The sequence below is a fragment of the Canis aureus genome, chromosome 35 (genome assembly GCF_053574225.1).
Source record: "Canis aureus isolate CA01 chromosome 35, VMU_Caureus_v.1.0, whole genome shotgun sequence".
Classification (NCBI taxonomy): Eukaryota; Metazoa; Chordata; class Mammalia; order Carnivora; family Canidae; genus Canis; species Canis aureus.
In genome coordinates, this window is record NC_135645.1 from 11,183,982 (window position 1) to 11,208,082 (window position 24,101).

At 36.7% G+C, this 24,101-nt stretch overlaps 1 protein-coding gene across 5 annotated transcripts in view; it reads left to right on the forward strand.

The window, feature by feature from the left end:
* Window positions 1-24,101, forward strand: part of LSAMP (limbic system associated membrane protein) — a 638,551-nt gene that overhangs the window by 292,270 nt on the left and 322,180 nt on the right. The window lies entirely within an intron of this gene.

Sequence of the window (24,101 nt, forward strand, 5' to 3'; positions counted from 1 at the left end):
CCTTTGGCTCCAGTCATGATCCCAGGGTTCTGGGATCGAGTCCTGCATTGGGCTCCTTGCAGGGAGCCTGCTTCTCCCTCTGCCTATGTCTCTGCCTCTCTCTGTGTGTCTCTCATTAATAAATAAATAAAATCGTTTTTAAGAAAGGGGGACAGAAAGGATCTGTTTATATCTACTGCCTGTAGACACAAACATACCTATTCTTTATCCTTTATGTAATGACCTTTTTTTTTTCAAGATTTATTTACTTATTTGAGAGAGAGAGAGACAGACAGACAGAGAGATTGAGAGAGCAGGGTGGGAGAGAGGGAAAGAGGGAGAGAGTCTTAAGCTGAGTGCAGAGTCCAAGGTGGGACTTAATCTCAAAGATTGGGACCTGAGTCAAAACCAAGAGGTATGTACACCTTTAACTGACTGCACCAGCAAGGCATTTCTAGGACAGACTTTTCTTAAAGGATGTGTATTTACCACATTGAAAGGATAAGAAAAGTAATTAGTGCCCATAGTTTCTTGATTCTCATGTCATTAGCTGAATTTTTATACTTGTGGTTAGTTTTAGAATATGTATTATTGCCAAATAAAATGTGTATTACTTGTTTAAAAAAAAAGAGATACCTTTAGTATATTTTAACTTATTAAATTGAATATCTATTTATGATTGTAGTGAGTTCAGTGGTGACCTATCCAGAGATATGTCTAAAATACTCAAAATGTAACTTGTTCGGAAATACGTAGATATATTTAGGATAAGAATCTCCAGATGAGATTATTTTAGATTAGACAGGGTGCTGAGTCTAATGAGGAATGCGTTTGTAAAACACGGAAGAGAAAACAGCGAGAGACAAAGAGAAGGTCATGTAAAGAAGGAAGCAGAGATTACAATGATGTCTCTGTAAAACCAAAGAATACCAGTAATTACCAGCAAGCACCAGAGTTGGAAGAAGCTGGATTCTCCAAGGGCCTTTGGAGCTTTGCTGGCCACCTGGATTTTCAACTTCTGACCTTCAGAACTATGAAAAAATAAATTTCTGTTGTTTTAGCTACTGAGTTTGTGATGAACAATTACAGGAACTATGGGAAGTTGATATAATAGGCTAAATAAGTTGTTTCGTGATATACTGAGTGGCTTTGACATTACAACCCCCCACCCAGTGTATAACACCTCTACTTCCATATCATCTTCTGATTCTATTTCTGCACTTGTGGAGGCACACATGTATGCACAGGAGGCAGGATACATGCACGGGTGGATAAATCTGGATGAAACAATAATAGTGGACAAGAAATGATACTCTCAAGAATGGGAAAATTGGCAGGGAAAGAGAAAGTCAAAGTAAGATTTTTAAGCATCTTCTGAAACTGTAAGGCAGAAATTTAAAAGAAACAAAGATCTAGAACAACTGAGTTTATTAAGGGCCATAACCTTTGGCTGGTGATATTCCTATTATATAAAAAAAATTATTAAATAGCCTTTACCCTCTAATTCAACAATCACAGTTTAACAGGGTATGCAGGGGTGAGGTTTGGAGTTCTTACAGTTGTAACATTGTGTTCTGTTATCTCTGGATTGACAGTGGTGTGTGTGAGTGCATTGCATGGGTGTGTGTGGCTAATAGGCAGGGTTTAGAAACACACTCTTACCTTCTAGGAAGTGTGCCCTGCTCTCTTTCACAACTAGTGTGGCTAGGACAATAGTCATTGCCCTGGTTGAATGAATACCTGTGCAGTTCATTCTACACATGCTCCAATCCCTTGCCAAAGCTGCACGATCCAAAAGGGTGTTAAAACTATTGATATATTAGGTGTGTGAAAGAAATGGGTGGTTTTTAAATAGTTTGCTCCATCTGTGTCACTAATGTGGGTCTTGCCACCTTGTAGACTCACAAATCAATATCCAAATTCAATGACAAACTCTTTCAAAAACATAAGTCATTAAGCTTTAGTGCTACTTAAGACAAGGACCTTGCCTGTGTGAGGCCATCAAACATCGATATTGACTCTCTAGGACATTTTTAAGGCTATTTATATCACAATAAAGGCGCTTTATTAGCCTCATCAATCAGAAGAGTGCAAATTCCACCCTGGAATCATCTCTGCCTGAGCCTGTGGAATGGGGAAGGGTAAGAAATTATGGGATGCATTATCTTCAATCTCATTTGAAACATCTTAATTGAAACAACGAACGAGCACAGTTTATTGCTTATAAAATAAATGAAGGAGGTACCACTATTGTAATAATGAAAGTTTAGGCTTGTGGTTGTTTTTCCTCTTCTTGACAGAGAGTTGGTGATTAGCCAGCAGAGTGATTCCTGGTTTCTGTAGTTAGAGACACAGGGCATCTGTCATTTGACCAAGATGAATGCCCTGGCCATGCAGTAGGGCTGCACGTGGCTTGCAGCACAGGCCTAGACTGGTGGTTCCTGTCATCCATGAGTTGGCAAGTAATACCACCTTTCACTGCGCCGGGGAAATTCTATCCCAGAATAGTTAACAGTCCAGTGCCAGGAGTCAGACAAGATTGGGTTCAAATTCTGTTTGACCTAGTTTAGTTGAATTTTGCTCATGAAAAACAAGAGACCTGCATCTTAGGGTTGCTGTAAGAATTAACGTAGATAATACCCTGTGCATAGGAAGCACAGGAAATGCTCTCCAGTAATGGTATTTGATGTGACAGGTCCTCACCTCTGTTTGGGTAGCTAGGACAGGTAGGACAAGATATGATTGGTGGTGATGTTTGTGAGATGAAGAGCACCAGTTTTAATGTCAGACAGGGTTGGATTTGAATCCTAGCTCTGCCATACATGCACTGTGAATTCTTGGCTTGTAAACTTACTTTCTCTGGGTTTTAGTTCCCTAAGTTGTAAATGGGTTATGGACATAATAATGCCGCCCTGTCAAAGTTGTTGTGAAGACCAAATGAAAAATGCATGTTGGTAATAATGTATGTTGAGTGCTTTCTATATGCCTTTAGTGCCATAAATGTTCCATAAATAACCTTTGGTTATGATTTATGGTTCCATGCACCATAAATGTTCCATAAATAACTTTTTTATATGATTATTGAGAGCCCGGAAAAATTTTAGAAAGAAATATCTACGTGCATGCCCGGAGAATTATTTAATTTCATAGATTTTATACATTTACTTAACAAATATTTACTGAGTGATTCTTACGGCTGGAAGATGGATACAGAGGAGAACAAGACAGTAAACTCTCTGCTTATGGATCTTATAATCTGCATGAGGAAGATGGACTTGTACCCTTATGAAATAACTAACAGAGGGTGATGTGAAGGAGAGTGATGGGGGATGGGAAAAGGTGATTGGTCATCACTGTCCCCTCTCCAATTACGCATTTGGACTTACTAAAGTAAGCAATGAAAATATAGGAGGGGAAGCTGAATACATTGTAAGCCAAAGTTGAAGTTAACATTACAGGATAACTCAAGAAAGTATATTTGGAGAGGCATGTACCCTAAGGCCTAAATGAGCCATGAAGTAATTCACTGAATCACACCAAGGCATTAATTATTACTTAATTGAAATTTTTGTTGTTGTTATCTGGTTGAAGAGAAATAAAAGTGCTAAACTACTGTAGGAGATGTAGGGGGAGACAACTAAGGGAGTAAAGGAAAGGAAAGAGGAAGAAAAGGGGGCAATTGTAGAAATACCAAATGATAGAAAATATGGCCTGTGGGCTTTTTTCTCTTAAAAATTTAGGGACCTTTTTTCAGTCATTAGATGTTCATGAGAAACACATTATGCACTGGAAGATTGTATTCTTCTTTTTTGTTCAAGTCTTTATAGTCCCTATTTCACAAAAGAAATATGAACAACTGTGTCTTATTACAAATAATCCATCAGGTGTGCAGCAGTGAGGTGAAGACAGTGTGACCTTTTGCATTCGTTTCATCCTGATCCTTAATGCCAAGTGGTGCTGGTTAGGGCTTATCACAGCTACTGGGTGTCCTGTGAGGAATGATATGTGTTAGCAGGTTAAAGATGCTTGCCTGTCAAAGCCCCTAGGGACATTAATACTGAGGCATTTGGACTATTTTTTTTATTATTATTATATAGTTCTATTGGTAACTTGCTATTGAGCTGCAAAGGATTAGAGCAGCAGTTCTTGATGTATGAGCAACAGTTGTTCAAAGGGATTCTTGAGCTTGAAAATGTAGGAGCTACTTGTATAGGACTCAATCTCTGTCTGCCTGTTTGACGTTGTTTATAGGGTGGGTTTATACTTACAGATAGAATACTTGACTTAAACTGACTTCAGCAATGAGGGAGTTTTTTGGTTCACAAAAGTGAAAAACACAGGGGAAGGCCTAGCCGCAATTATCAGTTGACTACTTTTTCTATGCCTTTCTTCACTTATTTCCCTATTAGCTGTATTCCTGAATGGGGTTTCTTCTCATGGTCATAAGATGTAGAGCACCAGACCTTGTATCCTCTCTACATGTTGAATCTCTTGGGGAAAGAGCAAACCTGTCCTTCCCAGAAATCGATTAAAATCTTAAACCACCTCATTCTATTTTACTGGTTCTAACTGGCTCACATTTCTACCTCTGAACCAATAACAGATCCAGTGCTTGATTTAGCCCTTAGTACCATCCCTACTGTTAGCAAGAGGGTCTCAGCTAACCTACGAAGGTGGAAAGATGAACCTGTGTATCCTTAAATGGATCCTTAAGTAAAGTGAGTGAAGCCTGAGTGGCTAAAGAACAATATGTGCTCGTTAAAACAAGATCGACTAAAAGAAGTAGAGGGATTTGAAGAGAAAAAGAGAAGGATGATGGAGAAGAGGAAAGGAGAGAGAGTATTTATACAGATATGATCTGCACTTAGAAATATGTTTAGAATTTCTAGGCAGGTAAGTAATTTTTTAATTCATGTGGAGGAATCTGTGACTATACTGTATTTTGTTTAAAAATTTATATTAACGGGGATCCCTGGGTGGCTCAGCGGTTTAGCACCTGCCTTTGGCCCAGGGCGCGATCCTGAAGCCCCAGGATCGAGTCCCACGTCAGGCTCCCAGCATGGAGCCTGCTTCTCCCTCCTCCTGTGTCTCTGCCTCTCTCTCTCTCTCTCTCTCTCTATGTCTATCATAAATATATAAATAAATCTTTAAAAACTTATATTAACAAAATGTTTTAAAAAGAGGGACAGTGAAAATAAAAAAAAAGTAAGGGTAAGAATAATTGAGTTTCATCATTATCATGAAAAAGATGCCCCTGTTTAAATTGTATTTTCAACATACTCAACAATGTATAGAAAAAATACAAGTGTCTCTTTTCACAGCTCTGAAGCCTTATCTTTAAAATGACACCATTTGTAGTCCATGTTTTAGGCTTACTTTTGTTTTCAATCCGGCATTAGATGAATCAACTGTTGGAAAGGACAAACCAGCTCATGTTAGAACTTTTGCTACCTACATTTGTACCTGCTTAGTTGAGCTTTATTCAGCCCAAGTAGTCTATGCATATGCTGATAATGTTGGCTTTCACGTAAGTCACCCTACCAGCTTGTAGACTCTTGATCAGCCAAATAGCCTTCCAAGGGATTCCGTGGAAATAGACAACAGTTTTATAAATAAGAGAAACAGGAAGCAAGGTGGGGAGGCGGCCGTGGCAGATGTATGAAATCAAGGAAAAAAGAAAGTGGGTAGATAGAGCAGCCATGAGATGGGCTGGAAAGCATGTTTTTTGGCAGAGTTACTCAGAGCATTTGTCTCCTTAAAGTATCGTCCTTGAAACCACTGAGAGTGTCCCCTGATGTGCTTGGGAAAGCTTGTTCATCTTTATGTTTGGACTCGGCAATAAAAGAATATTGGGCTGCTGTTTTGGGGTTGGTGTCCAGAAAACAGTGAATATTGAAAGTGAGATTGATATCCCAATTCCTCTAATCACACCCCACATGAACACATCAAATCTAGAGTCCAGTGCATCCCTCAAGGCTTTACTTTCTACTAGGCTGACCTCATGAAAGAGCTATCATATCCCTGCAGGGCTATATGCATCCCTAGGGCCATTCAGGCAGAAAAAGTAGCATCTCCATGGAAACCTTGCATATGCTCACGTGTGCACATCCCCACCTGGCTTTTATCCTTCTAGTGACCAAGCCAAATGAGGCAATTTGTGTTGTGGCCACTGGACGGATGCAGGGCTTGCTTCGTTAACACCATATCGTGTTAGCAGAATAATAGGGAGAGGGGTTTTGGCTTCCTTTAGGGAAAGTGATTTTCTACTGGGCCCTTGCCAAAGGTCTTACTGACTATGTTTGGAGACAAGCTGGGCCATACCCTTCACATAGCTGCTGTGTGCTTTGTGGCCAGAGTTCCTTTTTGTAAATAAAATCCAATATATCAGAGACCTACTTACCTTGGGAAAGGGGGATGCTATTTACCCAAGGTAGGAAATTGGCACTATATTATCAGAGGGTATTTTCTGAGCAAATATTTAATCAGAACCTCTCTTGTTTGTCTTTTTTGGCCTGAGGATGTTCTGTGAAGTGCAATGCAGTTCCACTCTTATGTTCATGATTTACTCAGAGCTTTGCCATAAGCTGTTGTGTATGCAAAAGGAAAGTTCAGTATTTTTAATTATATTGTGTGACTAGTCTGTTATCTGACACTCCTCTGTGTTGCCAAATAAATTTTTATCAGTATTTCTCATTGCCAACTATCAAGGTCTTGTGAATCCATATTTTGTTAAGTTTTTTTTTCAAGGGATATCATGGATGTAATAGAATCACATAGTCTTACACACTCTTGCTGTACCTTGGACACCTATGAACCTATTGAATCCATTCTCTTTATGATTTTTTAAAATTATTTTTCAGTAGCCTGAACATTTGTTTTTGACAAATACCCAGGAATGTTGTCACATTGCTGAAAGGTTTTTAGTTAACCCAGGTGACACATGATTGGCATTGAGCAAAAATATTGGTGACTTGTTTTAATGTTCTTTTTCTTTGTGGAGGTCACATGAAAGTGTGAATTAAAAATTTCCCTCTTTTCTGCATTGTGTTCTTATTCTACTTCTTAATCTTAGTTAATGAAGTACAAAGCCTGTATCGTTTCTCTAACTCTTCTAACCAAACAGTGTGAGTAGTATCTTATTCAATTATAGTGATGGGACAGACTTCACATATAGTGATAATGATCACTTAAATGAGGTTGTTTTTTGTAATATTGAAATGATGTCCCACTGTGCAATCCACATAGGTGGCAACACAGCTGTTTCCTAAATTTTGTCTATTATATCATGTGATACAGACCCAGTACAATTATGGGAGGTATGGCTGTGAGAATGTGCTCTGAGGGTAAATAACATGAATAAATCCAGTTAATGTCTCATCCATGGACATGGTGGAAATTTATGCATTCACTAAAGGACAGTGGGGAGAAACCGCTCTACCGATTTCCAGAAACATCGTGTAGTGGGAAAGAAGTAAGGCTTTGGAGCCAGAAACTCAGGTATATGAATTTCACTATATCTTCTATCCAGCTACATGAAATTGGCCAAGTTCTCTGAGCATCTGCATAGTTTTCATGGGAGAAATAAATGAAGGAATGTCTATAAAGGGTCTGATTGGCCATAATTAATCAATAGGATGCTTCTTCCACTATGCTATGATTTTGTCAGGGCATCTATTATATCTTTACTCCTGATATCCACCAAACTTAGGGCATTCCCTGAAACATAAAGAACACTCCATAAATATTTATTAAATGACTGTTAACCTTTGATAGATGCAGACGATCACACCAGAGATTCTAATTAAAAACTAAAATGAGCCAATTAAATACCCCAAGGACCTGGATCGCCTTGTACCCCAAGGACCTGGTAAGAGCAACTGCCCTAATTGTGATCATGAAAATAAAATTAAGATTTGAGGAACCTGTTGAACAATCAACAGTAAACCTTTGAAACTTCTATTAGAGATGGTAAACAGTATGATGTATGAATTCGATCCTTAACAATATAGTTTTAGAGGAAATACATGTTGTTTAAAATCAATCATCCTAATAAATAAAAAACAATAAAGAAATATTTCATTTTTTAGTTTGTTTCCATCATAAAGTCAAAGGGTTTCACTATTTGCCTCATGAGCTGCTGTCTCTACAAAAAAATATTCACAAACACTGAAAAGAAAATATTTGCCTATTCAGCATTTAGACTGTCTAGAGACACTAATTCCCACTTAGTGAGAAGGTGTATTAAAGGAACTTTTTCCCCTCAAGTTTTATTTTTAAATACGAGTATTTTTGTACTTGTGAATTTGCACATCTCCTGAAAATGATTTTAACACTTGCAAATGTATCCTGATAGTATTAATTTGAACATGTGTTTCTCTTCTTTTTCCACCTTTTTTTCCACCTGTTGAAAAAAAGAACATTAGTTGAATCCTACTTGACTAAGGTGGAGTTCATAGATGCAAAGGAATGAGAAGGGATATATCTATCTCTTCTGACCAGTGCACACATGTCACTTGGATGTGATTATCCACAGCCACAGGAAATAGTTCAAACAATCATAACAGCCACTATATGATTCAACATAAAAATCAAACATGTTTGATATCCAAATTAATTGAATTTTCATGTGGTAAATTAAATAATAAAAGCATATGAATTTTTCATTTTATTAGCAGGCAGTTCCTAGCAAATATTGGAGATGCCTGCTGTATCATTTTAGTTATTCCTGATCAATGAATCAAAATACATGAATCCAGACATCTGAGAAGTTTACAGAAGTGACTAGTTAAGGCCTAAACCAGCAATTCTCATTCTACCTAGATTTCTATTTCACCGAATGCCTTGAATTTCCCCAAAGCAAGAATAAGGATCCAGAAAAATCTCATGTATAAGTAGTAGGATTTATTGACAGATTTTTATCATCTCTCCAGCTAAATTCTTAACTCCTTAAGGGATAGATCAAAATCCTATTCATATCCGCAAGCACCCAACATAGTGCTCTGACTCTTGACTTGAATGCTTAACAAGTATAAATGAAGACATAATCCATGATACTATTTTCTATTAGTCAATAGAACTGGAATCAACCCTGCCTTACTTCCAAAAGAAATTTTGCAGAGGGATTGATGTCCTTTGGGCATGTCCCAATGATAATGCTCTTGAGAGGGACTTGTCTTGAATGTTCTGCCTTCACAGGTCCTCAGATTTCACCAGTTACATTGAGGCAACTAGAAAGGTCATGATTCATATTGATTGGCTAAGATTCAAGTTGGCTTTTCACATTGCCAAACAGAAAATCTGGATGTGTTAGCTGTATGTTTGAGTTTCCTTGTTTTTGTTAGATTTTTCATTTCAAATAGAAGCTTCAGATCAATATATTCAAAGTTCAGAGCCATGTTTACTTCAGTTTCTCAATCCTCCAACCCCTCAATCCAAAAGACAAAACAAAACAACAAAACAAAAACAAAACCCACAAAAATGTCCTTTCTCTTCATCCATGGTATCTACAGAAGAAACCTGCCTGCAAATGGATAGAAAATGCTGTAACATGGAGTTAGAGAGTCAGGGTACAGATTCTATTATCCATATTCTCCCCGCAGTTGTAAATCTCTTAGTGTATGAAAGAATATCATTTAGTGTGTGAAATAGTGTGTGAAAGAAGAACAATGGGTTCACACACAATAGCGTGTGAAAGAAGAACGATGAGTTCAGGTACAACCATAGATCCTAATTCCTTCTTACTGTCTTTTCTCTTTTGGTTACTAATTATAAATCATTTCCAGTTTTCATTGTTGCCAGAAAAAATACCATCAAGTACACTCTTCCAAGTTTTGTTATTGTTGCTATTGTTATTGTTGTTTTTCTTAGACTGCCCTAGTTTATAAAGCTTATTATGAGTAGTGGATTGAAGGTGAGTTCAAAGCATAACTCCTAGGAACTAATGTACACAATACTTCTCCATTTCATTGTTTTCCCAACTAAAATAGAGCAACAAATAAATGTGGTCAGTCTGTGGGAAGCCAATTCTATTGAGTATAGGATAGTCTAGTTGAGACGAGTGAAAGAAAAGGTTTGTGGAGGGTATTTGAAAAGCAGAGAAGAGAATCAAGGCAGTGAAGGAGGATAAATGAAGGGGAGAATGCCCCTGGTTGAAAATTCAACCAAGAAATTAGGATAACAAGAAAGGAACATAGACACCAAGAAAAAAAGAAAAGAAAAAAGAAAAAAGAAACTGCTGAGAGAGAGAGAGAGAAGAGAGAGAGGGAGGGAGAGGGAGGGAGGGAAGGAGGGAGGGAGAAAAAATAGGAGGAAAAAAGGAAACTGCAGTAAGTAATTAACAACTATGAAAGGGAGGGAAGTAAAGAAAGGAAACGCAAATAGAATATCCCAAAAGATAGGTATCTCTCGATTATTGTTGGGGAAAAATACATAGGAAACAAATGAAGTCTCATTTTGTTCTCATAAAAGCTTCATTATATGATGATATTTCAGAGCTGGCTTTAGATATGGAAATGAGTTTGTCACTGTCTTGCTCCCTATAACAGAAGCCATTCTCTGCTTTCAAGTGGGAAAGAGACAACAGGAGCTAGGACATCATACACAATGGGAGCACATCAGGCTAAGCCAGAGGTCCCTGGGAAATAAATGACCCTGAAGTGCTACAGGGAGGAATTTCTTTTTCTAACTCTCTCCTTTTGAAACTCAAAATATCAGCATCCTTCCAGACACTGCTATCTGATTTGCACTCCCCAAATTAGCAAAAGCCAGTCCGTTTTTTAGCTGTGCAAAATTCAGAATGGAGTTTTCAAATGAAAACAATAATGGTTCATGTGTGTAAAATGAATGTTTTTGTAAAACTTCCAAATATTTATGAACCCAATTGTATTTTCTTCTTTGAGTATGCGCATGACTATCTGCATATCTTCAAGCAGTCTCTAACTGCTATAAATAACTTCATTTCTTTACTTATTAGCTCCTAACTCCACGCATTCTGTAGTTTGAATGGAGAATGTAGTTTGAAAGTTGAATGGAGAATATTTACTGTTTTATTTTCCTCACGTTTTTACATTCCATTTTTGTGTTTTCAGATCTCTCTTGTCCAGAAACTTGTACACAACTGTAATATGCTTTTATAAATATGGTTAGTGGTAAATAGACTCTAAAATGTTTTCAAAGTTATTTACATCTTAATTAACTTAAAATGCTTAAATGTTAAGGATATATATTTAGATTTGTTTTTTTCCAAATGATTTAATCTGAATAAGCTTTTCAAGGCTTGAGACAAAGACTGCACCTGAATGGCTTCCTATAAACTGGATTGGTTTGAGAATATAATACTCTGGAATAACTCTAGAGCAACTCAGAGGCTTTAGAACTCATAAATAATGATCATGAGTGAGAAGCAATGATGTCTTTGATTATCTTAGGGTATGAAAGTGGTAGGTCAGGCAGCCCGGGTGGCTCAGCGGTTTAGCACCACCTTCAGCCCAGGTCCTGATCCTGGAGACCTGGGATTGAGTCCCACGTCGGGCTCCCTGCATGGAGCCTGCTTCTCCCTCTGCCTGTGTCTCTGACTCTCTCTCTCTCTCCCTCTCCCTCTCCCTTCCTCTCTCTCTCTCTCTCATGAATAAATAAATAGAATCTTAAAAAAAAAAAAAGTGGTAGGTCTTCTATTCAAACCGTAAAAGTTTCAGTGATAAGGAAGCTTTTAGGGTCTTTCTTCATTCAAGTTGCTCATATACTTCTCATTTTTGAACACCAGTGGACAATACTGAGCAATAGGATTAATTTTTCTGGATGAAAAGTTAGTCTTCCACCAAACGTTTGAAAAAATTTCATATTTGTCTATTTTATACATGGTGGTCCAACTGTGTTAGGTAGTAAGGAATCTTTGCCCTATAGTTATATCCTTTTTAAAAATCATTTTTTATTTTAATTCCATTATTGCTAAAATACAGTATCATGTTAGTTTCAGGTATACAATATAGTGGTTCAACACTTCTATACATTATTCAGTGATCATCATGGTAAGTGTATTTAATCTCCATCACTTATATCACCCATCTCCACTCTCACTTCTCTGGTAACAAAACCCATAGTTTTATTCTTACAGTTTCTAAGTGCATAGGTCTTGTTCTCATATCCTTCTAAGAAAGAAGGCATGTGACCCCTTAATGAATAGAAGTTTTCTCCAAATCACACTTTATATTATCTGACTTAAGTCGTCTCAAAATTTATGGGACTGTTGTCCAGCATTGGAGTTAAGGTGTTTAGGACATACTCCAAAGATGGGTGGGGTAAACTAGACTAATATCTGCTATGCTAACAAAGTTTCAGGGCAAATTGAGATTTTTCTTCTGTTTTCCATTAATCAGACCTACTATCCTGGGTACACGTATTCACTTAAAATAAAAACATAATCCAGTAAAACACTTTTGATTCACAATGATTTTAATGAGAGGTGAAGAAGAGAGTGTAGCAATTAAAGCAGAATGGCTTTTGTTCTTCAAGGTCTATGGTAAATTAATAATTGTTATTACTCTTTCAATTTTCTTCCACATCATAATATTTCCCATGTGTTATAGCTTTGCCTATTATTGGAATGTCATTGAAGTTCAAAAAAATGTAGACTTCCCTTGCTATTTCTATATGCTTTGTCAGAGTTGCAAGCTAAATTTAGAATATATGCAGAGCGTAAATAAACTATATCTCTGAGAAAAATGCTTCAGCTATGGCCTATGTCAGAAGGAGGTGTCATGAGCTACTTTCTCAAAGCATCTGTTAAGACACAACCACTCATACCCAAATGAAGGCAGCTCACTTTATCTTTTGTTATAACTGTGTATAAATGGCCTGATGAGACCTGATCAAACACTAATAATTTACTGCTATTTTCCCATTATTGATTTTAGCATGGGAATTGGCTTTTGTAATTTTTTAATATATTTTCAAACAAGTGAGCTATTTTGGCTTTTCTGCTTTGGAAAGTAACCCAGGAAAAGTCATTCTTTCTTCAGAGTGCCTACAGTTAATATTAGTTGTTAAGTATCCTTTATTATGATAGAGCTGTTTGTTTAAGTCTTTCAGACCCACCAGATGCAACATTCTAAGGTCAGGGAACGTCTCCTCCATGTCTCCCATGGCTACAGTAGGTCAGCAGGAACCAATTACATGTGGGGATGAGTAGGAGAGAAAAAAAAATCAGTGAACTTCTTTTGGTTAAATTTGAGGTTGAGATTTGCTGTGGTAAAATGACATATTTTAAGAGTATGTTAAATGGTAGATATATCATCTATTCATTTGTTATCTGTTCATTCATTATTCAGTAAATAAAGAGCGCTCACAAAACTTTTTTAAATCACAGGAATATGTGGAATTCATACTTGAAGATTACTTATAGCAGAAATGACAGAAAATAAAAACATATATAAATTATTAATAAAATGTAATAAATATTGAAGTGTGTAATATAGTATAGTTCTTATCATATAGAAATATAAAGAGAATACCTAAGTGTCTCTTTCAGATTAGGGCATCAGGGAAGACCTCTCTGTTAGGGTGACATTTGAACTAAGCTCTAAAAAACAAAAGGGGCCAGCTGTATAAAGATCAGAAGAGCATTCTTGAAAAAATAAATGAAAACTATCCATTTACCCACTACTTGGTAATCATCAAAATTAATATTTTAATATATCCTTTGTATGTGTGAGTGTCTGTGTAGGTATGTATGTGTATGCATAAATGGGTTTTTCTATAGAGCATATTTGCTTTATTCATTCAAGAATATATTGTGAATATTTTTCCAGCCCACTAAATTTATTTCTACAATCTACATCTGAATGACAGCATAGGATTCAAGTAGTAACATTTAATCTGCTATTTCCACATTTATCTTATTTCCAATGTTTTGATATTTTAATTTTTATATTTGCACAGTTTAGAAAGGGGTATATCGAAATCATGAAGAGTTCAGGAAACTGCTTTGAAAGCAGCCTGTCTGAATTTTGACCTGGCTGTGCCATTTAAGGTCATATAGCTTAGGCAAATTGCTTCCCCTATCAGTTTTGTCATCTCTAATGTCGTCCTAATAATGGCACCTACTCCATAGCATTGCTGGCAAAAGTTTTATTGAGATAGTACTCATATTGTATTGAAGACCATTTATAGGATCTAGACAACGAGGCAGAGAATGAAGTATACTGTGCAAACCAAACATTGTCGATTATTATCCTAATTGTGGATTCATTTTTTAAAAATCTGTAAGAAAGTTTAGGTAAAGTCAAAATTGTGTGGATTAAAAAATAGTGCATGATACCCCCCAGGAACTGACTCAAGAATAAATAAATTTTCATGACTGGTGAAGTTTATAGTTGTTTTTCCTTGGAAGGTCAGAAAAGTGGCAGACTTGTTTTTGGGTCCAATATTTGTACATTGACAAAGTACTTATCTTTTACTCACTGAGGTCTCAATGCTAAACAAGAATGCAATATTTCAGTTTTTAGCTCTAGGTCTTACAGTAAGCAACTATTATTGGGTGAAAAGGTCTGCAGAAAGGCCAGTGAGTTCAAGTAATGAGGAAAGTGCACACAAATGAAACGTGATTGGGATGAAAAATTTGAAGATGTTGTGACCTTCATGACTCCAGGTCATCACATTGCCCCTAGCTCGAGGGTTCTTAACCTAAATTCCCATAATGGGCTTCATGGAATCTTTCATCCACCTGAAATTGTTGATATTCTGTAATCAGAAGGTCACTTGATGAGCATACAATTAAAGAAAAGGGAGTTAGCAAGAATATCTAAATGGCTCCCAACCTCAAGTTACGATGATAGCCTGATACATCCATCAAATTTAGCTTTTGTTTTGTTTGTTTTTGTTTTCTGTTTTCTAATCTCAGGGTCCAGGGAAAGCTTAAAAAAAGTCTGTGATAGTCTTAAAACCCCTGAGCCCAAAAGAAAACTTTGCATGTATGTATATTTGGATCTTTTCTAAGTAGAAGTTAAATAGCCTTGGTCAAATTTTCAAAAGTGTCTGGGAACCAAAACTGGTTACCAAGGGCCATTCATCTAGCCTGCTGGATTTCTCCAGAAGCTGGCCTCAGCCTCGTGAACCTCACTTTGGTGACTGTCCTTACACTTTTAGGAAGCTTGTGTCCCTGACTTCTGCTCCAAGTAAAGAGTTACTAAGCTTCTGTGTTGTCTCAGAGTCTCACTCATGAACATCTGTCTCCTAGAGACTGGTTTCCACACATTTGCTGCTAGAATTTCCTACCTGCAAAAATATTCTTCTCCTTCATTCTTTTCTTTTTTCTCTCTTATTTTCTGTTCTGCTTGTTTTCACTTCTATTGACCACAGTGCAGAACCTACTTAGATTGAGATTGTATATTCTTAGAGATTTTGCCAAAAGGTAATATACATTGGTTCAGGCATGTTTTTATTTCTTACTCCATAAAGCAGACCACACCATCCACTATTCCTCTGGCTGAGTTAATTTCTTTCTCAGGTAGGCTACTAGCATACCCTGTTCTTCTATTATAACATGAATTTATTTGAAAGTTTTTAATCTATGCAGAGGACTTGTAAGCTCCTTTAAAGAGTGTGTCATTTTGTTTCTCCATCCCTAGCACCCCAAAGTCATACCTAAAATACTGTATTATCTGGGTTGCCTTCTTTTTTTTAAGATTTTATTTATTTATTCATGGGAGACACAGAAAGAAAAGCAGAGATATAGGCAGAGGGAAAAGCAGGATCCCTTTGGAAAGCCCAATGCGGACTCAATCCCAGGACCCCGGGACCATGACCTGAGCTGAAGGCAGATGCTCAACCACTGAGCCACCCAAATTCTCCTATCTAGGTTGCCTTCTGAGACAGCTTTATAAGGGTGTCTTTGACAGTGTTGTATGAAACATTACGTGGCCTCCTTTTTGTAAAGGTAAAGAAACTGTTTTTAGCCAACATGACTTATGTAAATGATTGTGTATCCATCCATTTTTTGCACTAACTACCAAGAGCCACATTTATGATACCCCTATCATTAATGTGCAGAAGTCACAGTACGTATTGTGTTCTAACTCAACATTTGTTTTATTTTATCTCTCTTGTCATTTTCCCTTTGCTTTGATTCCCTTGCCTCTTTTAGTAAATATAACTTTCATGCATAGTTAAACCATTTTAAATCAGTTTGGTGTAGTTTATAAGATATGATGCACATACACACAAGAATGGAGTTATATAACAATTTCTAGTCCCGGGCATTTATCTTATGGATGGAATCTAGTTCCCACTGAAATGAATGCATGCAGGTACACATACACACACTTTGTTTTGTTTTGTTTTCTTAAAAGCTGGCCATCCTCTCACATTATATCCTATGTTTTTATTCAACTGGTAGGTTGACCTGAGCTCCTAGCTCTTTCTTTACCCAGGATAACTCAGCTTATTGCTACCAAGCCGTGACTTTGACAAAATTGTTATGCAAATAGTACCTCTACAATAGAAGTAAAATGTGAAATAGCATTTTACAATGCCAGAATATATAGTGCTATAATCCATTACTAAACATCCTTGCTATACAAGTTTGTGGTCCTTATACCAGCCAAGACTCAGCCCTACCCAGACTTACTGAATCAGAATCTACATTTTAAGAGATCCCTAGGGCATCTGTATGCACATAAAATTTTGAAACGCATGGATCTGCATGATCTTATGGATGAAAAAAATTCCATTTTTTTTATATTCCATTTTAAATGTTGAAAGTACCAACTTTATAATTGATGTAGGATGGAAGTTTAGTGTAATGTAAAAAATAAAAATTAACTTGGATTTAGATTTGAGTCCTGACTCTGTTTCCTATTTTCATTTATAGAAACTCAAATTAACTCCTACTCTTTATCAAGCATGTGTGTGGGTGATGGGGATACAAAGATAAGTAAGACAGAGCCTCTGGTCTCACAGAGCTAACTCTGTAATCCTAAACAAATCTGTGAAAAAAAATAATGGATTGAACACACACATACTTTTTGCTCTCCCCAATTATGTGATACCTACTGGTAAAGGAACTTTTTTCCCCAAAGATATACATACAAGGGGAGGTGGGGAGAACAAGACAAGAGAGCGCAGCAAAAGCAATTTTGGAAGCTGTAAAACACATGGATGAGTAAAACTGATTTAGCAAACATGGAAATGCTGAAGCCCAAGCCAGTAACAAGGAGAACTGAAAACCAAACTAGTTCTTCATACCAACTGTTCAGGAATTGGCAGTACCACATAACTTTGGAAGTTGGGGAAAGATCAAGATTGGGGTGGGGAGCAACTAAAATAAGAGAATCTGTTTGAATGATGCTTACAAGTGAATTAAATCTCTAAATCTATTCTCTCCATGCCCCTGGTTGATTTTTCTTAGCTAAACCGAGCAACTTAATTTAGATTCATTCTCCTGGAGAAAGTGAGAGTGTTTCTGTACAGGGGATACCAGTCACAGTTAAGAGTGGGGTACATGACATTTGTATAGTAAATGTGAAGTCCCCCACCCCAGCAATAATTTTCCACTGAGATTCCCAACTATTGGCAGCCAGAGTTTACCTTTTATACAGAATATTGTACGATTTTCCTGAGGACCGTAATTAATTCAAAAGAAAGAATCTAGGGAAAGGGGGGAAGGCATCATAAAATAAATATCTCGGGGTCCATACTGATATAAACAAGGGATTAAGCAAAAAAATAAATGTGGTAAGAGACAAATGTTCCATGCAGAAGAATTCCAAATAATCTATGTAGATATTGTTCCTTCCAGAACAAGGAGCATAACTCCCCACTCTTTAAATGTAGGCTATTCATAGTGATTTCCTTTCAAAGAGGACAGTATGGAAAAGGAGGAGAACATGAGTAACCATACAGGAGAGAAACCTGACAAATGTTTCAGGCAGATGATCAAGGTCTGTGTCAACAATAACAAGTCATATTCATAGTAAAACCCTTCATAATAAGAGGTGATGAATATGGCACTTACCTCTGTGGTTTCCTCCCTAAGACTCCTAACTCCAGTCTAATTATAAGAAAAACATCAGAAAAATTGTATTAGAGGATCCTGTAAAATACCAGACCACTATTCCTCAAAACTATCAAAGTCATCAAAAACAAGGAAAGTCTGAAAAAAAAGTCACAACCAAGAGGAACCTAAGGATATGTGACAACTAATGTGGAATCCTGGGTGTGATCCTGGGAGAGAAAAGGGACATTAGGCAAAAACTAAGGAAATATGAATAATGTATGAACTTCAGTTAATAATAATAATGTATTAATGTCAGCTCATAAATTGTGACAAACATACCACACTAACATAAGATGTTAATAATAGGGGGAAATTGTGTAGGGTTTATGGGAACTTCGCACTACTGTCTTTGCAATTTTTCTATAAATCTAAAACTATTCTAAAAATAAAGGGGTTTTGTTATTGTTGTTTGTTTTTTTAATAGTTGAGTAACGGGGGGTGGGAGGAAGCTGTGCTATTTCTCTAAGCACAGCACAGCCAGATTGTTCTGAGAGTCAAGCTCCCAAAGAGTGGTCATCCATACATTAGTTTTGAGTCACCATTTTTTTGACTATTATAACAAGTTGCATTTATTTTAATTTACCAGTATTTTTGGATATCACTTTTCCATGTTAGTACATAAAAATCTAATGTTTTGATTATCCCTTGATGCACTAAAAAATTACCCAGATCTTAGTGACTTAAACAACCACCATTTTTTTTTTTCTCAAGATCCAGGAATTTAGACTTTAGGCTTGACTAGCTGATGTGGTGTTGACAAGAGTTGTTCCATGGTAATCTGCCCACAGTTGGGCTTGATTTGATTGTTTGTCATCTTGACAGGATGGTTGGACAAGTGGGCTTAGCTAGAATTTTTGGCCAGAGTACTTAATATACGTGGGCTTTCCAGCATAGTAACCTCATGGTGGTCAAACTTCTGACATGGCTCCTTGAGACAGTCTTCCATTAGCTCACCTCTTAGTCCCCACTTTAAATATGAATAGTATGTGAAGATTACCAGATACGTAAAGAATGGCTGCAAGCAAAAAACCAAAATAAACATATAATAGCAACTTGAAGAAAAGAGAGAAAACTTTTGGATGTCATTAATATTCTTGACAAGAGAAGATATTTGAAATTGAAAAGAGGTCTTGGAAATTTAAAACATGAGATAGAAAGGAAAACTCAGTAGATATTTTGAGAAAATCTCTTAGGAAGTATAGCTAAAAAACCAAAAAAGGTGACAAACAGAAAAAGAAAAAAAAAATATTTTATGACAGGACAAATATCTAGGAGACCTACCATCCAAATACTAGTAATTACAAAAACAGAAAGTTGAGGCAAAGGGAGGAAATCACTAAGGAAATCATTCAATAAAAACTTCCTAAACTGAAAAATACAAATTTCAAGATTGAAATGATTGAAAGCACATGGGAAGTAGACCTACCTCAAGGCACTTCACCTTGAAATTTCATAACACTGGGACAAACACAAGAACCAATGAACATCCAAATGGGGGGGGGGGGGGGGAGAAAGAAAGAAAAAAAAGAAAAAGTAAGTCACATTAAAAGGATTAGATGTTAAGTGATTTTGGACTTTTCAATAACAAAACTGAAGTTTAGAATTCAATGGAAAATATCAAAATTTGGGAAGAAAGTGATTTCCAATCTAGTATTCTCTACTCAACAAAGTTGATTTTTTTTTTATCCTCACACTTGGCTGACAGATATCCAATTCATCAAATAATTTACATGTTACATATCTTAATCAAGAAGTTATCAAAGGATGTGTTCCACCAAAATGACTAAATAAATAGAAAAAAAAAGATATAAACTAGAGAAAATAAGAAAGTGAATTCAGGACAGAGGCAAAGAGAAATAACAACCTTATAGCTCTGCAAGAAATGTAGGAAGCAAACAGTTGAGTGGACCAGATTCTATTCCCAGCTCCACCAATTATTAATTAAGATTCCTGGAGCAATATAATAGACCTATCTGTGTGACTCACTTTCCTTTTCTGTAAAATGGGGATGGAGTACCTACTCTATGTAGCTTGTTGTGAGAATTAAGTCTTATATATAAATATATTTGAGCAATACCTGGCACATAATAGGTGCTCAACAAATATTGGCCTTTTCCATTTATTACTAAGGCCCTCCTTGCTTTGTCCCCCATTCAGTCCCTATTAAAAGTAACATAAATGTATACGCTTGTTTTAAGAAAAAAATAAGTCCCCCCCCCCCAATGAATGCCACATTATTTCCATTTTCTCAGGCCATAAAATCTGAGCTAGACTAAAGATTCCATTTAAAGTGTTTCCAAAAACCTTTAAAACCTGCAAACAATTATGAAGAGATGAATAATAAGCAAAACAATTCCTTCCACTTCATAAAATACTACTGAAAAGCATCTACATTTGCAAGTTGTCCTGGATACTAAAAGTGGTGATATTCAACTATTAACCCAGTGGCATAAAATAAAAGGAAAACATAATAAAATGTAGGGACTCTGCACCCTGCTGCCATAATAACTAAACCGAATAGACAAAGAATGCCAAATTCCTAACTTTATGACCTACATGGAGGGATGTTCCAAAGCATATGCAGATCATCTGAGTCTAAAATCTACCTGAGAGGTTCACTTTCAGTATTTTCATTATGTGGCTTATTTGGTGGGTATCCCAAGATTATAAATGCTGAGAGTATTACTATTAATGTTTTGTAAAAGCAGAGTTATTGTTTCTTTTAAATATGTGAATGTAAAAAGTGGTACTACTGCTTGTTTAAGTGTCTGATTTTATTACAATTCAGGATTTCATTATACCCAGGGATCTCTGGTTTTCTAATAGCAGACCCTTAGGCACCAGGAAAAAAATGCATTTCTGGAATGCATATATTTTGTGAAACAAGGGAGAATATAATGAACAAGTTCACACTCAAATAGGAATAACAACTTCCCTTTCTACCATCATCCTGCCATCCCATGCGCTGTCCAGGATTGCTCTGGGCACTCCTCCCACCCCATGTTTTCAAAGGGCAACCCAGCACAGAGAACCCTGTGACACGTGCGAAAAACAAAGGCACCAGACCATTTACCGATATGTTATTCAGGCTTGTGCAGTAAGAAGGAAGAAAGCCTGGGATTTGATAGGGGTGGGGAGTTATCAGACTCTTGTGGAAGTAATGAGGAAAGATGAGGACGAGTCTTACCTCATACTATGTGAGGGCACTGGGGTCCCTTGCAGTTCACCATTTCCTAGAACACAGACCGCGGAGATTTCCTAACCATTCCTCCTTCTGGGAATGCAGGATCTAAATAAGGTTTATTGTTTTCCACATGGTCTTCTATTATTTCCTTGACTTTCATCTCAACTTTCTTCATTCCATTTTTTGTAACTTATAAATAATAGCATAGTGATGATAAAACAACAGTGACAGTATCAGCAGTTCTATGTAACAATATTGATCATTTTCCCATATACTGTTACAGGTGCTACTGTAAGGTCTTTACATGTAGTGATTAAGTCCAAACACAATCCAGTGAAAAAATAGAGACTTAAGAGGGGTGAAATAATTCACCTAAATTATTGTAGCTGATGTGTTGCGGAGCTGAGATCTGAACTTCCTCAATCTGTTCACTCCAATTACACTACTCTGATATCAGAATCCCACACCACACAGCAACAAATGCACTTGGAGACACAGCCTGGTGTTAGATACACTGTAGGAATCACTTACAAATCCTGAGAGTGTCGGTAAGGGAGAGCCTTCGTAGCTTAGGGAAACAACTTCTCCAGCTAAGGTTTATTGTAATGAGCACAATGAGGTACCATTAAAGTCTACTCTCCTACCTGCCATACAACACAGGCGTTAATGTTGGTTTTCCTAGAATTTCTATTCTATGGGAACACCTTCTAGAGGTAGTAAGGTAAGTAAGAGGAAAGTACATTATTCAATGAGTAACACACTCTGCTTATCTAGTAGAATCATTTTTAAAAGCAGAATTCAAAGTTATGTAGATTTATATAAGGGTGTAATTTATAAATTATAAGCTCAGTATAATTCCAATCAAGCGTAAGTGTGACTGTATGACTTTAAATATAAATCACCAGAGATAAGCATTGTTAATATTCTGATGGGTTTTGTTTTATCTATATTTTTCCAACGTTTCTGAATTTTTGATGCAGAACAAGTACTTTTTATAACCATAAAACATACAGTGAAAACATTTCTAAACTTCTAGACTTCTCTACATCATTTACTGATCTTTCAGGTTTGTAGTTTTATAGGGACATAGGAGAAAGGGTGTGGGACTTGAGATGAAGAGAGAGAGAGCGTGACCTAACATTTCTGAATGCAAATATTGTTATTTCTCTTTTCTGTACCTTCTACTTAAAGAAAAGTCATTCTGAACATCTATTCTAGAATTTCCCTTGGCTTTTCCTATCAGCTTTTTATTTGATTTTCCAATAGTTGTTCTGCAACATCTCTCCTCCTCTCTTTCTCTCTCCCTCTTCACTTTCTCACTTTGTTTCTCACACTGTCTCACACTGAGTTTGTGTTTGAATCTCTCTCTGCCTCACACTCATGCTTCCCTTATTTATTATTTTTTGTAGATACTTTTCTCTTCTTTTCCATCTACCTGAATATACTAAAACAAAACAAAAAGTATGTGAACACTGGAATTCCAGAAGTTTGAACTCACTAGTGCTTAAGAAAATATTTCAGAATTTCCTCTCACAGCCACATAATTGTCAAGAATACATATGTAACATGGAAACTCATATTTAAAATGTCAATGGCTAAAGTCATGGCAGCTTTTAGGTAATGATTGATTAAAATGTAGAAATATTATTTTACTTAAATCAGTTATTGGTAAATCCAATAGATTCCAAATCCCTATTACTGAAATAGCCTCATGTGGGTAGAAGAGAAATAAAGACATAGATATTGAAGTAGATATTGTGGGGTGAGTTAGCTCAGGAAGTTGAAAGAAGATTCCCTGGAGAGACAACATAATTAACTCCCCCATCAGATCTCCTTTCAAAGCAAACTCTTTTCCTGCCTTTCTTCTCAAAGTACTAACAATTACCAGGAGTTTCCAATTTTGCAGATTCCACCAAATCCAGTCCTTCCAGCTGCAGACTACCTGGGGCTGGTTCCTAAATTTCAAAAAAAATCTCAAGATATTAGAATCTAAGGATCAAAAGATCCATCCATTAAAATGCTAAAGAGTAGAGATTGTAATATTTAATTGTTAAAGAAATAAGTATTTTATAGATTGTGAGCCATTCTAATTCCTAGAATTTTTCTTGGTTTTCTTGTCATAGTCATTTGGAAGCTCATGTCCATCCTTACAGCTCTCCTTTGAGTCCTAAGGAAAGAATGTACTGGCTGTTTTAGAATGGGTATTCCGGCTGAATTCTATTCTCTCCCATCCTGCTCTCTAGCATGCACTGAGCCCTTCCATTAAGTGCACAGATCTGCATTCTCTCTATCACCAAAGGAGTGATTGCTTTTGATCAGTTGTGATCCCAGGATCCACGTTTCTAAGAGGTATCCCTGTCCTGATCTTGAACCCTCTTGTTAAAAACATGTACAGAGATCCAGTTTCTCTGTCAGACCTATTCAGCATTCCAGGTTAGAATGCAACTTTCTGTTTTGTAATCCAGCTAGGAAGTCTTATCCTTGCAAGAAAGCAGGCCTCATCAAGAGCACATGGCTTCTGTCCAGGTAAATCCTACTGAGTAATTATCTTTCACATACTGGAGGGGAGGCTGTCTTATGCCGTCCAAACCCTTCTTTTCATCTCCCTATCTTTGCCTTTGAAAATTCAGGGCTAGGTAGCAGAAGCAGAATGGCTTTCACATGCTGCCAACTTGTTGCTAAGGTCCTCTTTATATTGCACCAATGTCCATCCATTACAGAGACCACCTCAACCTCACTGAAAGTCCATTTTAAAATAGGCAGCCAACGTATCTCCTTCATTGGAAGACTCATATCAGGAGAGTAGTTAAAAGGGAGTGAATTAATTGATAAATTAGCAGAATTAATAAAACAGAATTAAAAAACCAATACTGGGCAGCCCGGGTGGCT